Source organism: Haemorhous mexicanus, chromosome 7, assembly GCF_027477595.1.
Source record: "Haemorhous mexicanus isolate bHaeMex1 chromosome 7, bHaeMex1.pri, whole genome shotgun sequence".
Taxonomy (NCBI): domain Eukaryota; kingdom Metazoa; phylum Chordata; class Aves; order Passeriformes; family Fringillidae; genus Haemorhous; species Haemorhous mexicanus.
Window position 1 is genome coordinate 20807108 of NC_082347.1, and position 20961 is coordinate 20828068.

At 37.5% G+C, this 20961-nt stretch overlaps 1 protein-coding gene across 5 annotated transcripts in view; it reads right to left on the minus strand.

The window, feature by feature from the left end:
* The window catches only part of LRMDA (leucine rich melanocyte differentiation associated), a 633198-nt gene that overhangs the window by 510934 nt on the left and 101303 nt on the right, over positions 1-20961 (minus strand). The gene's annotated exons all lie outside the window — the stretch shown is intronic.

The window sequence follows — 20961 nt, forward strand, 5'->3', positions numbered from 1 at the left end:
GCAAACTTCCCACAATAAAAGCTCAGCATCATTATGTGACAAAAGGGCTTAACTTATCAAATACCATTAAACTATAATCAAGGGCCTTTGTATTCAGCTTATGCCCTTGCTTGCATTTGTCAAGGGATGATAACAGACGGCTTACAAACTCTCTCCTCATTACTAATTCATTTTTTCACACACCTGTTAATTATTAGCAGCACATAATTATTACCAAAAACCATGCATCAAAGAGGTTATTTGGATATATTGTCACCTACATCTGATTTATGCCAGTGGAGAAAACCATAAATATATTTCAGTATTCACACAAAATGGGGGGGGGGAGGGAATGGGACAGAAGACAACTTGGAGGTAGGAGGGGGACATCGGGCAGAGGGATGAATGTGTTTTATTCAGCTTTTTTTTTTTTTATAGTGCAAGTTAAAATCATTTACCAGCATTGTCTTCCTCTGCCTCCTCACCCAACACTGTGAGAGTGGAGTCATTAGCGGAGGGAATCAAAGCACAAACAACACAAAAACCCCCAAACATCATTCAATAAATCAACATTTTTGATGCTTGAATCTACAAGCAACAAAATGTGCAATATTTGCATTAAAAAAAAAAAAAAAACAAACAAAAAACCCAAACAAAGCCACAAAGAAATCCTGAAAGAAAACCAAACGAAAACAAACCACCAGTAAGGATTTTAACACCAAAGTTCTGGATAAACTCCAGCAGGGACAGTTAACCCCCCTCTTTTCCCTTGATGAAGTTTCAAGGACCAGTAATGTTGTGTGTGTGTCAACACACTGCTGCAATGGTCTGTGCTTAACATTGTCCCAAACAAATATAGCAAAGATGAATTCTGAAAAACTAGTTAGAATTTCTATATGGGTACCTCATTATAGCTTAGGATCAGTCATTTAGAAAACCACTACAGGAAGAGAAAAGGCATTTTTAAATGTAACTGATGGCTATTCATCTCAACATGCATCATCTTGTCAGGAACTTCAGAAAATACATGAAAGGGCAACCCACTGACAAAAGAAACATAATACAACATTTTGCCTCTATTCTTAGACTTCCTCACTGTCTCTCTCCCAGCTTCAAAGGCTAACAAACTTTTGAAGGAGGCTTTCAGAAAAGGAAATAAATTAAAATTACCAACTCCATGCAAACCAGGTGGCCAAAGCACTTAGTGGAAGTGGACGAAATTCCCACTGCTTGGCGAGCAAGAAGCCTTGACTCAGCAATGTACTGGGGGTGAGTGAGTGTGGTCTGACAAAGCTGGACATAGGGTATTGCCTTCCTGGAGCTCCAAAGAACAGATCAGACCTTCTCAGGAGGGAGAACACGACATCCAAGCAAGATGTACTCACTGTCTGTCCACACAGACATGGGGATAAATTTGGATCTCAATATTTGAAACAGTGTAGGAGACAGGTGGATCTTTTCTAAAGCATGCACCTATTATTAGGTACTCAGAACACTCGCCATTCAAATTGTGCTTTCCCATCCTTTTAAAAAGAGAGCCAGTATTTTCATTTGAGTAATCATCGCCATGCACACAGTGCTAGTTAAAGATCATAGCACAAGTGTGAAGTAGAGCCTTATTCTACCATTATGTAAAACCAGAACAAAACTTGGCTAAATGGAGTTCAATTGACAAGTAAGAATTGTTAGAAAGCAATACACTTGTAGTAATGTTTTTCCAGAAACGCAAAGCGTTTCACTGGCTAAATTCAAAATTTTAACACTACCAAAAAAGAAATCCTTTGCTCATATGGAATTTTTGGTAATGATAAACCATCACTGTAAGAAAACAAAAAAAAAAAAAAAACTGTTTTCTTGTCACAGTTAATCACCACAGTTGTGCAAAGAGAAGTCAGCAGAAATTTGATGTTACTTGTAAAATTCATGTTTGGTGCTATGGGGCCATTTTTATATGGTGTTTGTTCACAGCAGAGAAGACAAGTTCACTGCTCTCCACGCAATACTGCATGAAGGTAACTTAGAGAAGTGCTGGGATTAGAAAAGAAGAAGCATGACGATATTTTGTCACTGCCTTCTTTTCTGTCCTTAGAGCTACTCTTATTAATCAGCAGTATTTCTCTACAGGAAATGGCCATTAATTTTAAGGGCCTGATTTTTCCAAGGGACTGTAAGAAAACTAACATTTCAGACAGTTAAGAATTCAATTTTTTGATGAAAATTGCCAGCAGAGCATTAAATTGGCAGGTGAGTCTCCAATTGGGTACTGCTAACATTAAGTTTTATAAGCAGCTGAATTGCTGCTCTAGTTTTTAGCACAAGCAACACATATATAACAAGTCAAGAACCCAGGTATTCAGCTGCAGGGAAAGTAAACAACATTAAGAGAGAAAATATTTTCTAAAGGACTTATCAAGACCTACATTAAGGGTCCATGCAAACTAAATCCAGTCCCTCCAAAAGTCAGTTTCTTAAATATTTTCTCACCAAAAAGGGAACGTACAGAACATTATCTGCTGACAAAAGCTGAGTGCTTTCCTTTCTAGACACTTGCAATGCAGTTTCATAAGGTAGCGTGGTGCTGAATATTAGGACAGTTAATGTTACTCGCTGAAAAAGGAACCAAAATCCAGTCTTAAACAGCACAGACAAAGCACTCTTTTGCCAGTGTCCAAAAGGAAAAAAGGAAAGTAAGATCTTGAACTAGTTCTGTTTTAACACTAAACAGTGATAGCAAAAACAGGAATAGGTGATAATCTAATTTCCTTCTGAAATAAGGAGTCAAAGCAACACATCATAAAATTATTAAAAACATATAACAAAACAACAGCAATAAAATGAAAACCTCTACTGTCCAAGCATCTCTTTTCCACACAATAGGCCTAGCATATGTAGGGATTTTTTTAAACATACAGCTGTAAAAGTATTAAGGAACCTGACATGTGCATAGTTCTTCCCATTATCTCCTTCACATGAAGGTAGTGTGTTCATACTTTACACTCTAACTCGCAAGGACAAAAAAAACTTAAAGGAATTCAAACCTCTTCTTTGTTCAACAGCCTTGCCAGTTTCTGTTCTTAGTGATTTATTTTTTAAAAATGTTAAGTAGTAGGTGTTAATAAAATCACATGTGATAAAATGACTTTTTTTAAAATCTGATCTGCAATAAATTTTATAAATTCTGATTGCTAGTTATTCAAGCCGTCAAAGCTTTGCCAACAATAGCCAGCAGAGGTCTATTACTGAAGTAGTATTAATATAGACATCATCACCAATTCAAAGCAGATAATAAAGGACTGACACATTTATTATCATTATTAATTAACAGTTTTCTGAGATGGAATTAAATCAATATGCTGCTCTGATATCATTTTAACTAGTTATGCAAATCAAACATTTAGAGCCCATGAAAGGATATAAATGCCATTCAAAATTCACTTCACACTTATTACTGTAATATCAGAACTTTCAGGCTTTGCTAGTAAAAAAAGGACTTAATGCTCATTTAATTACACTCAGACATAAAGCTTATGGAATGAAAGTTGAAATAGCTGATTAGTTAGGAAGTCACAGTAAGGCTATAACACTAGGGATAGACAATGAGATAATAATGTGAAAATGCAGAGCTTTTGCTCAGAGTTGTTCTGGCAGATCCTATTAAAAAGAACAATGACATGTGTAGGAGAAAATGTTTTAAAATTACAAAGTTGAAGAATCTTTCCTAAAGCTAGGAGAAAAAAGAAACCATTAGTTGTCACTTACATAAATAGAAAAATGCTATGTTAAATCATGTAACATTTTTTCTAATTATGCGATTACAATATTTAATCTTTCAGATGTGAAATTTTAACTATTTTTCTGCATAAACAACATCATCAAAGAACATTCTTTGGCAGAATAAAATTTGATACAGTTGCTAGGAGAGGCTCAGCAGCCAGCAGCCTGGCGAAGGGCTCCTGGCTGATGCCATTGGAGATGACAGCCTGACAGATGAAAGGGTCTCCGGCGAGGTCAGAGTTGAGGCCGAGCTGGCTGGCAGCAGCTGGCCCTTGGCTAACCACACTGGCCACTTCAGATCAGGTTCTAGGCCACCCCTCCAGCACCATGCAAACAGAGCATCTCTAAGAAGCCCTCATCAAGAGGCCAACCAGAGGTGGCTGATAAAGAAAAAAGGACAAAGACCCAGGATTCTTTTGATCTCGTGCATCTTTGATCTTTGGACTTGTGCATTAAGCACAGGAGCTTTGTGTGCGGGTGTTGTTCCGCCAGTGCCAAGGGTTGTCCTTCCCTTGATCCACAGGAGACTTTAACAGGGCTCCCAGCAGCTTGGGATCTCACAAGCTGTATGCAGTCTGCACTGCAGAAGACATTAACAAAATGTGGGGTTTGCCTAGTTATTGTGAACATCCATCAAACTACCATGTTTTTCAAAATTATGGGAGGTTTACTTAGATTATTCCCACAGATGTTGAGCCTGCACCCCTGCCTGCTTTACACAGCACTTCATTGGGCTTGAAGCTTAATATGGAACTTACAATGACTGCAGGAGGCGAAGTGACAGACTTCTTACTTACAGCAGTGTCTAAATTTATCATGGTCACAAAATGAAAGCTTTGGCAGTGCGGGAAGATTTCTCCATTCAGTACACTCCATACTTCAGGGACAAAGCTCAGCATAAGTCTTAAAACAAGCAGCCACAGAACAGATTTATTTGCTGGGCAAAAAGGATCTTTTGCCCACTCAGTCAAAGTAGGACTTTGAGGAAGAGATAACCTCCTTAGGTTGCTAAGCAGTTGGATCAGAAAGGTAACCAACTATGTACAGAGTAGGGTAACTCACACCTCCTTGCTCAAAGCTATTAATCACTAATGAAAAAACAATACATACAGGCAAAAAGTTAAAATTCTATTAAAATTATTAGAAAAACCTAACTTGCAAGATTCCTATCACTACATTAACTAATTCAATATCCAGGTAAGTGAAAATAGTAGGTTTGCTAAATTGTGTGGCATCAATCAGTAAAGTGAGGGCAGACACATTCTGTCCAAGACAAGGGTAAAAGTGAAGTCTACTCTCTACAATCTTTCCTGACTCGCTTATGATTACCAAGAAGCCTTGCTAGTAGCCAAAAGAAAATTTAGACCTCTAAATTGAAGACATGCTCTTCACAGAGGAGTCAACTCTGGCCAATATATAAGAGAATTTTGTAGTTGGCCAGATTACTGACTTTCAAATCTAATTGGAAAAAAAGTTCTCTTTTTTGGTGCTGTCTGTACTGCAAAAACAGAATATGGCATGTTGTGATTAATTTGTGCACTTTTTGCACCCTGTCTCAAAACATGTACCTTAGGCATTAAATATCCAAAGTGCGTGTCTGGAGAGCACTCACAAGCCTAAATAACTGCTCACCAACCTTTTTTCCCCTCTCTCATTCAACAATACTGAATCAGGAGAAGTCCATCAAACACCCAACTGTCTGATCACCTGATCAGGTGGAAAGGTGCACTACAGACAGAAGAAAAGAGGAAACAATCTAGCAGAGTTTCTTGGAGCACACAAAGCACTCTAGGCAATAGCCATTTTTACAGAATATAATTAGAGCATTTTACCTGCTGATTATCTGTGTTTTCAAAATTATTTGAAATGAGACCTTAACAAGGCATTCCCAAAAGCACTCCTACACTGGCAAAAGCCCCCAGAAAAGCTGGGGGTTTAAATATTTGCTGGCTTTATCTCTGGTATGGAATGGGAACAAACAACTTTTTCAAAATTCACACCTTGTCACCACTCTGAAAGTATAGTTATTATTATCTCAAAAGTAAAAAATTATTAAAAGGGGAAAGCTTTGCACCATACAAAGAACTGGAACAGCAGAGCAAAGTCTTATCTACCTTTAAAAATGCAATCAATCCTAAAACAGGCAGTCAGGTGACAGCACTTCTGTGACAAATATTTTATTGCCATCACCTGTCTGGTGCCACGTAGCAGCTCAAGAGGAGGGAACAGTTTGTCACCAGAAAGGCTGATGCTGGCAACACAATTGTTAGGTTGAGACCGAAGGATCTAAAAAACACTTTTTCAGTAACTGGAGTAGGTAGATCTGGCAAAGCAGAAGAGCTCTGAACTGCAACCCTTGCTAGGGAGTCAAAGATAAGGATGAAAAAGGGCAGGGGAAGGATTTCTAAACAAAGAATTTGAAAACAGGTCTGCAATAAGAGTAAAGTTGTGTTGCTCCAGCCTAGAGAGAAAAAATGTTGGCAAGTATGCGGAATATCTTCCCCAAAAATGTTTCATTTAAAAGTGAAACATTCATTTCCTTTAACAGTCCAAAATATAGAAAAGTGAAAGAAAACACAGTAGATTGCCAGCACCTACTGTAAGAATCTCCCTGCAACTGTTTCCTTCTCCCACCTTCATTGCAGAAAAAGGGGGAAACGTTTTTCTCTGGGCTCACTTCATTCAAGACTTCTTTCTCACAGAATCCTGGCATAGGGAATGTTGTTTTCTCCACACAAGATGAAAACTTACGTTTTTTAGTTCTGAAGGCTTTAATCTTGCAAGTTCCCATTGCCAAAACCAGTAGGCAATAGCTTGGTAGAAAAAACAGAAATTTTATTTTGCATTGAAAAAACAGCAGAGTACACACAGAGCAGGAATCATACGTAGAAAGAAACACTACAGGTTTGGGGGGATTTATTAATAATGTTCCACTCTGTTCATACCCCTGCCCCCATCCAAAAAAAACAAATCAAACAAACAACCAAACAGAAAAAAAAACACACAAACAACAAAAAAAAAAAAATTACCAAAACCAAATTCAAAAAAGGCAAACAAAAAAACGTCAAAGGACCACAGAGCTGTGCAGTTCAACTCCTAAGCATCCTATTCAACCAGCTCTCACTTTTGCACACAACAGTAGATCCAAGAAAAGTGAAAGAGTTTTAGTACAAAAGCTTCTGTAGACTAGAAGGTCAAGCTGAAACCCTGCTTAGGTCAAAAGACATAATGAAATGCCAGATCTCTTCCTATCATTCAGGTTTCATTATAAGACTACCCTTCTTTGAATAATCATTCAGCTTATCTGAAACTCTTGGCAAATAAAAGGCCCTAAACTGGAACAAATCAAGTACACTTTGGCTGACAGTGAAGTACTGCCAGAGCTGAGGTCAAACACGGCAGTAACTTCTTAACACCCCTGGCCTAGGTTTGCTTGTAAGTTTCCACACACAGTGTGCCTTCCAATTTAAAAATTGGTACTTGCTATCTTTTTAGAATGACATAGAAAAGTATCCAACTTCCTTTTATTATCTAAAACTGAATTAATACACTTTAAAATATTCCAATGCCCAACTACATGCTGTGATGATGAGTCTGTAAAACAGAGAGCAGAATGCCTGAAAGGACAGCTCAGAAAGAGAGATCATCCACCAGCCAGCAAAACTGTCAGAGTATAAGGCATTACTTTTGAGCTCCTAAAATTTGTCCAAGTAATTTTAAATAAACACGTGGGATTTCTTCAGTATTCATGGGCTTTTTCTACAACTTCACTAAATATCAATTGCTTAGAATGCTTCCTATCCTTGTTAAAGTCTCATCAAATCAAAGACTTTAGAAGAAATCAATGAAGACTCATCCATACTCTCTTGAAATCTGAAGAACATTCACAATTAACTTGCCAAGTTCATTCTTTCCTAATGACAAAATTCTGCTTCCCCTGCTCACACAAAGCAGTGACCTTTCAGAAAGCTTGAGTAAGGAACCAGTAATGAGAACGGGATTAATCAAAAAAAGAAGCTAAGAAATTATTTCTTCGTAAACCAATGAAGAAAAAGCCAGGAGGCAATAGAAACTAAGCTGATGTGGAGGTGGGAACCAGGGTGACTTCAATAAGAACACAGGGAGTGGGAATGGTGAAGAAAGGTTAGAAGAAGGAAGGTAGAGAAGTGAAGTGTGAAAGGAGAAGTAAAAGTTTTCTGCTTCACAGTGCCTACTACATTAAACTCCATTTCAGATTCTGACAGAAGGGTTCCCACATTTTTATCTGCTGTTAACAAATATCTGTGAAGTGACTGGCAGTACCTGTCCCCTTCTGATCCTTTTCCTGCACCTACTGAACATGAAGGATGGCAAGGCAAGCATGGCCATGTTACAGTCCCTTGGGTGATATGATATGTCCATTACACAGTCTCCATCACTGGTAGAGAAGCATGCAGTGATGCAATCCTTTTATTATTTACACTTTTCTTTGAGTGAGAGAGAGAACACAGTCAGCCAAATAGGCGTTTGCAACAGTGGCTGCAAAGTCAGAATGACAGTTTTGGTTAAATCATATGGAAGATTTCCAATAAGAAACAAATATTGAAAGGCTCAGGCTGTTGGGTTTTTTTAATTACTGTAGATTCCATTTACAAAGATGCAAGTTCAATATTTCTTGTGATTGCTTAGCTTGCCAACCTTACAGTAGTTTGCAACTTCAGAATGGGAATCATTTCCAAGCATGATCATGTCTCATGTCCACACTGCTTTCTGGAGAGCCTGGACATCAGAGAGATGCTGCAACATCACTCAATGCTACATATTACCTGTTCAGGTGCCAACCTGGAAACCACTGGCTAAAAGCTACTTTAATGATAACAAGGTATTATTACCACTAAGCATTGGCCACTCTGCACACCAGCTCTGCATTAGCTATCACCTGGAACATCCTTTCCCTAGGCATTAAAACATTTCCCCATTCTTTCTCAACTAAAACATAACTGAAAACAACAGTATTATTTAACTTATGATTCATTATGAGTAACTATTTTGATATGACAATGTTACCTAAAATAATTCTCTTTATTTCTTTGGATTGCAGTACTCTAATGTCAGCAGATGTACTCATCAATAACCATGAAATAATAAACTGAACCTGGATTTCTGTTCCTTACACTGTAAAGCAACTTTAGTGTTAATTTAGTAAAGCCTCAAGGTCAATGTGAATGCCAGTACCATCATCCTTGTTTCATAGCTAGGGAACTGAAGCATAGGCAGGTTAAGTAACAAGCCCAAGGTCAAAAAAAAAAAAGGAATATATATGAAGACACAGCATCAGTCTCCCATTTCTTGGGCTGTCATCACAAGAGGCCACTTTTACACAGAAGAATCAGATTTTTAATGTAATTCTAGGGAGTAGTTAGTCTTCTGATTCCTTACATAAATTTTAATGGTATAGGTACTTTCTGAGTCTGTGGCTCCAGCTACATTATTAGTCCTGCTTTAGTAAGGAAGCAGCAATATGATTCTTCCCTGACAAGAAATACCAGCATAATTTATTGCATTATTACTCCTCTGAGCTGAAAGCAATTAATTACCTCCAGCAGGATGCACAAGTGAAAATTCATCAGAGAAATGTGATGAAAAATGTACCCACTGCTTTAAAATAATAGGTGCTTAATGATTTTTTATTTTCTAGCTAATCTAGAGCATCTTATAAACAACTAAAGATTGGTTATCAGTTGCAAAACCAGGTTTTCCTCCCTTACATTGTTCTACTGCCCATAATCTTAGAGGGGAGGAAGAGAACACTGCCACATTCATAATAAAAAACCAAAATCATGGTATTTTTTCCTCTAATAAAATTGATGGTATGTCTGCATGTAGAATACACAGTAAATTATGCATGGACTTCTATTGGTGGCACTTCTTTTCATTATATGCCATCAAACTCAAACTTACAATTCCGCTGGAAAAGTTGGCAGAGCTATTCTGCACTTAGACAACAGAGAATGTTTCTGTGAGTTCTGTGGGAAGGAACTGCAAAGTGTGGCTGAAAGAAAAGATCACCTCACAAACACAACTCAGACTGCATTTCAGAAGGTGAGTTATAGTTCAGTGTCTATACGTGCACCACAAACCTTCCTTAGTGTTCAAACTAACAAGGAAAATAGCAAACAAAAGGCTGGTTTATGTTAATACATCAGGTGCATGTATGCTTAAGGTCGGCACAGAGCTAAATTCGTTACATTTATTTCAGCTCTTCAGAATTATTCACATCTGTATGATTCAGTAATTGTTTTTTCTATAAAGTTATTGGAGTAATTTTACTCTGTATATTCCCGATCAATTCCTCCTCTCAAGGGCACAGTTGAAAAGTGATATTTGAAAACGGTCCCTGATAGATTGCATGGTTAGTCAGCAGCAGAGACAAACAACCTAATCCAGCGCAAATTAGTTCGGCTGCCAGCAATAGTTTTATACAAAGATGTAAATTATGTTGTCAAAATCAGTCGCTTTCTAGCTTGCTGCTCAGCTAACAAGAAACCACTTTGGCTGATAAAGATGAACACTAAGCTTTCCTCGCTTACAAATTTGCAAATCTGCCACTTCAGCATTCTCTTAGCCACAAACAAAACAGGCCCATATAATTGCTTCCTTTTTTCAGCACCAGTGTTTCTCTCAGTTCTATTTCTCCACACAGAAACACAAATAAAAATCCTAAATAGAATTTGAAAAGTTTAATGGTCTTGAAAATTTTCTTTAAAAAAAAATGGCAAACAGGACAGCCACAATCAGCCACTTTTAGCATTTTCAGCAAAACCGTCAGACGTGATACTCCAATACAAATACCACCCAGTCATACCAATACTATAGGAGATTTACTGTACAAATGTGGCATTCACAGAACTTCTGAACATGGCATAAATGTCTTGATCAAGAGAAAATACACACATCTATTTTAATGTAAGCTAAAGTGTCTTTGGAACGGCTCTGGATGACAATGATCCATCTGTATCTATTACTTTGCATGTTGTTGTGAAGAGTAGAAAATAAATATGCTATTATTACCCCGATCTGCCCACTTTAAATGTAAACTAGAGAGATCTAATATTTGAATGAAAAAAATAATGCATTATAAGTGTAATTATATCCACTATAAGTCAAATAAATAAATTATAAATTACAATTACCCTTTAAAGTTGCTAGTCCCACTATTTGCTTTAAAATTAATTGCAGGTGCTCCTGAATGTTTTATTACAGCCCCAAAGTTGTATATTTCACAGAACAATACAGATGATTCCTGTTTATTTGTTAAATTAAAGCTTTGTTGGTAAAATTACAGCTTAATTAATATTATGGGTACTGTATAACGAAATAGTTTACCTTGTGCATAATTTATTTCCACATGCATATCTCAGTACAGACCCATTACAGCTCTAAGGCAGCTAAAATAAAATATTCCTCCTTTGCTGGCATTTTTCTAAATAGCAGTTCACTAAATCAATATTATTCACTTGGTATTTTTAAAAGCAGTGTATCTTAATAATTACACAGCATTAGAGTAGGCAATAATTTCACTTGCTAAGCATATTAAATTTAGCAAACCATCAGTCAAATAGTTTGTTCTTCTTCAAAATTTGTAAGCAAAGAGTGAGAGAGTTTGGAACTATGTTACGTTGGTATAAATGTCACATATAGTTTAAGACTGTGTATGTGACTCCCTAAGCCAGCACAGTGCCATACATCTTTATTAGTTTCATTGGTCAGTGCAGTGACCAGTTGTTTATACTCATTACACAAGACAAGGTGAACCATTTGGCACAGGCCACAATCACAGCTAAAAACATATGACTTTGCAGAAAATAAAAATTGTAGAAAAGGCTGCACACAATGCTGTGTATACATACCACAGAATAACATTACTTATTTATGCTGTTTCAGGCTTCCAGGCTCTCAGATATGTCAAGGAAAATCTTTTTCAGACATTGTTTTTCTTGATTCAATTTTTTTGGTTTATTGTTATTATTTCAGTGTTCATCACTAAAGATTTCTGAAAAAAAATTAATTAAGCCAACAGAAAGATAATCCATAAGCAAGGTGGATGTTTGGTTGGGTTTATTTTTTTTCAAAGTACTAGACAGAAATCACTGTTACTGGGTTTTTTTCCCCTCACTTCCTCACTCACTGATTACAATGTAATAAAATAGGTGATACATTAAAACAAATTTTTCACTTTTTTTTACATTATTTTGATTACTGTATCTTGCACTGCCATGCATATATACTTCTTTCATCATATAAAATAATTTGTCTCTACAGAGAAAAAAATAATTGGTTCTTTTTTCCCACACCCATCTTTATTGATATTTCAAGATAATCCAAAACATATTTTAAATTGTCCTTCCCGAATACACCTGTTCAGCATACCATACAGCATACCTGGGGCCCAGGTGTTAAGAAGGTGGAGGGCCAGTGTCAAAATAAGGAACTAAGGACATATAAACACAGCTTTCTCTCTAAAAATCCCTGATAAACCAGCCCAGGAATTTAAAAGAATATATCTTCCATGCCAGATGACAGATGCTCACTGATACTCAGAAGGATAGAAGCAAATCTGGTAATAGTCATGTTTCAGGGATTTTTCCTTCCTGATGTTGAAAATGAGAAGATTAACTCCAGGAAAGACCAAGAGCATAGAGCACATACTGTTGTGTCTGAGGTAATCTCCTTATGATATGGGAAGGGAGAGAAGAGGCTGGAGAAGACAACAGCAGGAAAAAAAAATAAGAGGGATGAAATAAGAAAGGCTTGGACAGGAAAAGTAACAGAACAAGATGGAGATGAAGATTTAAAAGTGCGTTTAGCCCTCAAGAACAAAGTCTTGGGGCAAACAGTACGCAGTACAGGGGATACCACAATTTATACTAGAGAGGCTTGCAAGACAGTCAGTGGATCTGTGTTTTAGAGGCATGTAAGTGAAGGTTTTCCCAGAATATTATAACAATTTTCATCCCACAGTTGCCTACAGAAAAGCTAAAATCTCATCTTGACAAGCTGTAATAGTTGAGCATGCAACAAAACTGAGGGGAAATCACTCATACAGAACACTCATACAGAAGACAAATACTCAGCTTACTGGAAAGTTTGCAACTGCCTGCACATTCTACACCACATTTGCAGGAAGGAAACACAAACTCTTATGTCACAAGTGCAAATTTTGAACCATCACATCACCTCACTCACCCAAACCCTCTTTCAGGGATGGACAGACTACTGACACACACACCTTAGTACTACGTGTAGCATTCCTAATCTTTTCTCAAAATCCCATATTGATACTGACTACAATCTCAACCAAAACATGCACTTGTTTAATAGACAATTAAAAAGTAAACAAAACACAGAAAATAGATCAGAAACCAGAGCCCCCCTAACCATGGAGAACGCCTTTGTATGCCCATTGTTTGGCTCCAGTTAAAGCACACAGAGTGATCCTACCCACAGCCTAGTATTTTCAGTGGAAATTTCAACTCAGCAAAATTTCCACTAAAAATGACTAAAGTAAAAGAGTCCATCTTCTGACTTCTCTAGTAAAATAATTTACATAAATTTCTTATGAATTCAAGGGCTTGGAAACCCACCAGCCCACACCACCAGTGTTAGGATTTCTTAAAGCACAGTAGAAAAAGTTTTTTCCTGAGGAGGAATTTTAATCATCCCATGTTAGCATAACTAAGCAACCACGGAAACCACATTTTAAAACCAATCTCCCTAGAGACTATATTCCTAGTGTACAATATTAACAGCTTTACAAGGCTCAAACTACATGAAAAGCTACTCAAGATGCCAACTTCCCCCTCTGTATTCACATGCAGATTGAGAAAACTAAGTTATTTGGGCTTCCTGCAAAAATATATTACCACAGTGATAGCAGCAAAATAGGAGGGGAAAAAAGAGAAATCAAATCAATTATGTATAGCAGAAGTTTCAGAAACAACTGTAGCCCAGTTTGCTACAGAGCAGGTCTATCAGAAGCATATTTGCCCTAAAAATCCAAGGATCTTGTTGACAATTAAAACAATTTTGCAAAAAGAAAAATGTTTTGCATCAGAGATGCATTATGATTGCAAGAATGGTTTCCTTGCCATCCTGTAACAGAAGCTTCATCTTCACCTGAAGGTTGGAAGCGCTTGGTTTGATGTTTCAGACACTCAAGCTCTCTAAAACAGCAATGGAAAAAAACGTCATTTTTTTTCTTATAAGTTTCCTGATGACGTGTCTTAATTCCAGAGACATCAAAGCACATGGACCTTTATAATCATAAGGATGAACACACCATTTGATTCAAGGAGATGCATATTTATAATAGCGAATATTTTAAAGAATTAGTACTTTCTCTTCAGGCACCACTGTTTGTGAAATCTATAACTTTCAAGCCATTACTGCTTTATTATAGAGTAGAAACTGTAAACAGGAAGACCACTTGCTTTAACATTTTGTTTCTTTTAATCTACAGAAGTGTAATTAGATCATGCACCCATGTTCATACTGTAAATGTTCTAAAAGCCAAAATTTAACCATTTTCCAATATGCTATTTTTCTCTATAATGAAATGAAACCAAAATTTGTACCTTCACAAGTTTTCCTTTGCCCTTACAACAACATGCCTGAGTTTTCAAAATGCAAATCCTTGCTGAACCTTGGCTGCCAATCTGTGGATGTATAAATGCTATTATCAGACGTACTGTTTATATATTTTACACAGTACATATTTGTGAAGGTTTTTAGAACAACAAACTCCATTATTATGTTTGGAAAGTGTACTCCAGACAGATGCTTGATTGACTACATTTTAATCTTTCTGCCACTATGGAAGTTTGGAGTTTTTTCTCCACTTGCTTTTGTTTTTATTAGATGGGCACTTTTAAGGGAAGATTTTCATTTCTGTCTACCCAAAAAACAGTCAAGGACACAACAGCTGCAGAACTGTACCAACTTTAGACAAAAACTGTCTTTGTCTTTTTAACTGAGGGAGAAAAAAAGCACTGAGATTTTAAAATGCTTCTTTTAAAATGCATCATAGATATTCACATCTTGCCAAAGCCCTCCAATTAGAAGGTGTCCAAGTACAAGTCTCTCTCTTTTTTTCAAAAAAAAAAAAAAAAACCACCTTAGGATGGCAGAGTGCATACCAAAGCAACTAGTCAGTAAATATGTATTACAATTGTCTGACCTATGTTTATGTCACCAGATAAGTGCCTACACACAGGTACAAATAGCCAGCTGAGATTTTTTCCCCTCAAGAAGGGGGCAGGAAAAGAAAAGAAAGGAAAAAAAAAAAAGAGGGAAAAAAGAAAAACAAAAAAAAGAAGGAAAGAAAGAGAGAAAAAATATGGATTCAGGCAGACGGGAGAAAGGAGTACTACAGAAGGTCCCATCCATACCCCCACACACCCCCCGCTGCTTTCCCTGGACTGTGGCATGAAAAAACAATGGCTTTTCTGAGGCACTGTGCAGACAAGGCAGCTCTGAAAAAACTAATAGCCATGATTAATGACAATGGGCTAGAGGAGAGTTGGGACACAGCCGCCACATATATCATCCTTTCCCATCAGTCTCTGCTCCTCCCTGCCCCTCTTCCTCCTACCAGCAAGGCATTATAAAAATGTCTTATCTGCTTTCCACTTTTTTCTGAAATCACAGTACTGCTGAAAAAGAAGAGGGGGAAGAGGGAGAGAGAGAGACAAAAAGGCAATAGGATGAACAAGAAAATGGCATGTAAAATAACTATAAGATATTCCAGGGGAAAATGCACGAGCTGTAATCATTCAAGATTTCAGCAACTTGACTCTTCACATGCTGAAGCCACATTTTCAAGGTCTTATCTGCCATATGGTTCCCTGTTTGGATGATTTATTAGGTGTAGAAAGCACACTGATAAATTTTACTGCATTTCCCTGAATAGGCAACCTATGGTGTCAATAACAAAGCTCAGGCCGCTTTAATGAAAACTGTAAGCACCAAAGGGTAACCATTTATTTATGAGTCACTACAGTATTACTAGGGCAAAATTTATCTTCCCTTCTCACGCACTCTGCAGAAACCAAATCTGGTCAAAGAAACAGCGATCACATCCATATGTCAGTGACTTACTAACATGTCTCCTGCACACTCAGGGCTTGTAGCCAAATAAACAGTTTCCATTTAATGACTATTTTTTTTAATGTAAAAGATGCTCTTACGTTTCAAAACTTAGGGAAAAAAAACCAAAACCAACATTGGTGACAACTTGCATATCCACAAACCGTTATGCCGTGTTAATTGTCTATGTTCAAAAAATAAAACCTATGAAAAATAAGAATAATCATTTTTCAAAAATAATAATAATAATTTCAGCAGTATAGGATTTAGCTATATAGGAGTGGATCCTCAAAATCACTTTGGGTAATCTTGGAATAAAGGAAGCTACAAAATGGCAGCTTAGAGAGGCAAAAAGCAGTGATTATTGTTCCATCAAAGATTTCAGAAAAATTAATAAGCTGACATTTTGGCTTTAACTCAAAACCCATAACTCTTACAATTTATTTTGTTTATCTGTTTTTCTTGTTTTTTTCCTAAGGCTTAAAGAACATATTTCAATTCCTTTTCTATCTCACACATTGATTGTCACTTGTCTCACGCCCATAATCCAAGGCACTTAGGACACCCAAACAAACATTAAGAGCTGCAGAAGGTACCTGCTTATAACCACAGTTATAAACACAAAGGCAAAATGAAATCTTTGTTTTTCATCCTCTAGGAAAAATATCAGCAACTCAGAGCTAATCAAGACTGACAAGACTGCTTGTCTCTCTCCTCACACATATAAACCCCATCCTCTCCCCTTTTATAAACCAACCAGGAAACCAACTGGTGCACCCTGCATCATTTGGTATGAATATCAAGATCTGCATGAACACACATGGTGAGATTTTGGATCCAGACACTGTCCTGTGGGATTTTTTTTCCTAAAGCTATGCAAAAGCATATATTAGCAATTCAATTAATTTCGATTTCATTATTACATAACTCTAACAACTGTGTAAGTCTGAAGCAAAAGCTCAAAAGGTCAACTGCATGCTTGAAAAAGCTTTCTATTCACCTAGATACTTCACTGGTAGCTTCCAGAGAGCAAACTACTGAAAATCCTGCCCTCAACAGCCACCTTTGACTCAGATACATAACATGTTATTGGTACACACATGTCCTTTTTATTACAACTATAAACCTATGGTGTCAATGAAGAGTTCCTGGCAGATGTCCAGCTGCAAAGACAAGACTGGAGTCCTTGGGGGCATGGAGCACAACGTGGTTAAGGAGCTGAGCAGTTGTAAGATTGGCTTTCTTCATGGGTTCTTAACCTTTGACTAGAATTGCTCAAATATGGCTTTTCACATAAGGAAGTGAATGCCATGGTGCAAGGGCTGAGGAAAGAGCCACTGCAGTGCTGAAGAGAGAGCCAACTCCAGGCTGGGTCAGGCTCTTTTACAAAGACTCCAAAGTGACAGGGTACTTTGTCATGATGTGCAAAACACCCAAAATTACAGACTCTAATTAGTAAGCAAGATTTTGTGAATTAACAAGCACCTTCTTTCTTGCAATTGAAAAATTTCCTAGTGAAGAAGGCCCAAATTACTGCATATGCATTTTTTTTTCTCAATTTAAAACCTGAGCAGCAGCCAAACTCTGCATTCTTGATGGAAATGGAAATCCTTGATGGAAACCATAATATAACACAGCTTACTGTAGGCTGGGCATTTTTGTTCTTCTCTCACCTCACCACCACAGAAGACTGTTATGAAAAAAGAAATACTTTAGTAAACCTTTTTAGTAGGGGAGGGAATAAAGAAAAATGGACTTGAAAAATCCCAGTATTAAAATAATCCATCCTACATAGTCTTGCACAAGCTCTTCTCTATTTCCTTCACCTTTCTCCCCCCCCCAAAACAGGGTTCAGCTCCACTGTTCTGATTAGCAGAAAAATGCTGGTAAATATACACCAAAGTGAAGTTTTGGAGGCTCAGAGTGAAGACTGGGACGTCTTTCATTGTCACTGCCCAGCTCTTCAGCACAACTTCAAATTCCAGGACTTTCATCCTCAATAAATCCAGCAGACGCCTTCACCCATAGGGTGCCCATCTTAAAGAGCCTAACAGGTGTCTCCACATGACTTTCTTCTCAGGGCAGTTCCCTAAGTGACCCTGTCCTTCATCCCATCCAGCACACTGTTCCCACCAGTCACACACACTGACATAGGGCACAGATTTATCTGTGAATCAAATAACTTTCTGTCATAGCCTTTTTGTAAGTCAGTTTTATGGAGTAAGATATGGACTCCAACTTTTTTAGCCAACAATCATTTTCATGAGGCTGTCCTCTGCTGATATTCCAGATTTTCCCTGAAAGTATTAAGAGAGAAAATGTATGCCAGACTATTAGATGTAAACTGATGCCAGGATAATAACCCTCAGCTGCAACTGTCCATGCTTAAAATGCCTTCTTTTTTTAAAAGCATCCTACTGTTTGCTCTTACTCCCCTCCAAAAATAAACTCCACAATGAGCTGCACTGTAATGATCTCCAGGACAATGGGAGTTTTATAGCTAAGGGTGAAAAATCCCATGTCTACACTGAACACTCTTCACACTGTATTTTTACTGTGTGTCTATCCACTAGAAAGAGGAGCCCAAATCTAGACAGAAATTCCTCAATACCACTCCATCCCTAACAGTCCATCTCTATTTCTTCACAGCATCTGCAGTCAAGGATGGAAGGGGGAGAGTCTCCTGGAAATGGATGCCACTCATTTAAGTGCCTGCACTTCAGATGTTGATTAAATTTCTTTTTCCTTAAAATTCCAGCATACAGATTTTCAGAACAACTAAGCTCATGGAACAGCTGTGTAACCCATCATGGATGCTGTAAGTCCTATGAGCTTATCTATGGGCCTGCTCTGTAAAGCCAGGTGGAAGAGAGCACAATGCCAAGGCTGCAAGTGGTTCCTTCACTGTTACAGTACATCTTGCTTCAGATCCACTTTGAATCAGAATTATGCTGAAACTGAATTATAGCCTTCTCCCCCCAAATACACTTATGCTTATTCCCCATAGACTGTTTGGGTGTCAAATCTGCATAATCACTGTATATTATTTTTCAATAACCATAAAGCAGGCAAATCACCACACTGCCTGACATCCATTAGCCAGTAAGTGCACAAAGTTCTTCACATTTCTCATTCAGTGGTTGTTTCCCCACAGCTGAACTATAAATACAAAATACACTTTTCCTAACTGTTTATATTTACTTAAAGCATGCAATACTCTTTCTCCCCTTCATTCTCAACTTACCATAACATACATGATACAGTTATATAAAAAAAATATACAGTCATGAAAAGAAGTCTACACAGTTCCCATGAAGACTATGATTTTGGCTCTGGTATTTGGGGTAGATCCACTGTCCAAAGCACAAAATCTACAATGGAAACCTTCTCTAGAGAAGGAACCACACTGCAGCATCAAGATTTTAAAGTAGAGATGTGACAGACTGGACAAACTAATTGCTATTACACAGAAGTATCTGCTATCATAACCAACATGTGGTTATTACTGCATAATTTAAAACATGGAAAATGACAAAAAGGGTTTTGAAAAACAGGAAGAGAATGGTAAGAGATTGTCTTCATTCAAATTTTGAGTTTTTGACAGTTTGTGTTTTCTTGATACTTTAAACATCATTCTTTTAATCACTAGCCATTTAAATTCATGCCCCCTCATATTTTGATTCTGCAATGAACAAATGTAAGTCCAAATGCATTTCTCATACAAACACCTGGCCTTAGAGCTTACATAAATCAAACCAGTTACTATAGCACTGTATTCAAGCTATCTTACAGTCACATTTAAAATCAGCCACCACACACACCAAAATACACATTCAGTAATTCTTTAATGCTTACACAAATTTTAATTACATAAATTTTGACTACATAAACTTATTAAGCTCTATGGCACACAGAGTGGCACGCTCTTTTGTAAAGAGCTAATATACAATAGAGTTGAAATCTAACTACCCATCATAAACACCTTCATGTTTGAGAACCTATTAGACAACATTGCTCACCCACTGACATCCTTTGCTGATTTATGAAATATCAAAGACTGTAGTGGATAAGTATTAAGAGGTACATACTGTACAGAATGATTAACTTTTCTATTTTTCAATATTTCTTCTGTTTTTTAAAACAAATTGTGTGACTCGCAAGAACAGTCTTGTAAAAAAAGCACTTCTATCCCAAGCCTTCTAAAGACTTAAAAAAAGAAGTTGGAAACACTCTTGAAAATATAAATTTAAATACTTCTAGAATTTTATGAGTAGTACTAGTCTGAATTTCTCTTATGTATCTATTTATACTAAATGGTCAAAGACAGCACAGAATCAAACAGAAGATAATTATTTGATGGAGACTTGCCTTTGATTTTAAGCCTTTGAATAAACAGAGGGTTATCCAGCAAATATATTTTCCAGATGGTGTTGGTTCTGTGGCAGACTAAGACCTTGGATGTTATACAAACTAAAATATAATGAACTGTAGGAACTAAAATATACTTCCTTTTGTCATTATCAGCTCCCTTCTAAGTCTAAGAGAATTTCAATTACAAAAGGAAAAGGCAGCTAGCCAGAACAAAGGTTGGCCATACTTAATCTTAAAAGCTAATGGCAGCCTTCACCACCACTGCCCTTCCTCATCCCAGTGGCCTGCAGGCCAGGGAGGCCCAGCCAGAGCCTTCTGCTGCTGACCTGCAGCAACAGCCCAGCTACAGCCACTGGCCACCCTGCGGCTGGACCGGCAGCAGGACAGACAGAAGGCCAAGGAACAGGAACACAATTCTTTCCCCTCCCATGCCACAGCTGGCTGTGATCCTCACAAGAATTCTTGCCCTATATACAATAAAAATATATATTCTCTGAGCTTCCATAGATGCATCACTGTACCATGGAAGAGCACAGAGCTTCTGTTCTTCACAATGTGGAAAGAGCTCTATTTCTGGAAAAATAGAGTGCAAGGCAAAAGAGCCACAGGCCAGCTTTGGATGGGCTGCCTTAAACAGGAGCCAGGAAAAATGCAGGCAGATAAATCAGTATGTAGACAGCCAAGACACAAAAAGTCTTCTTCCTCACAAATGAG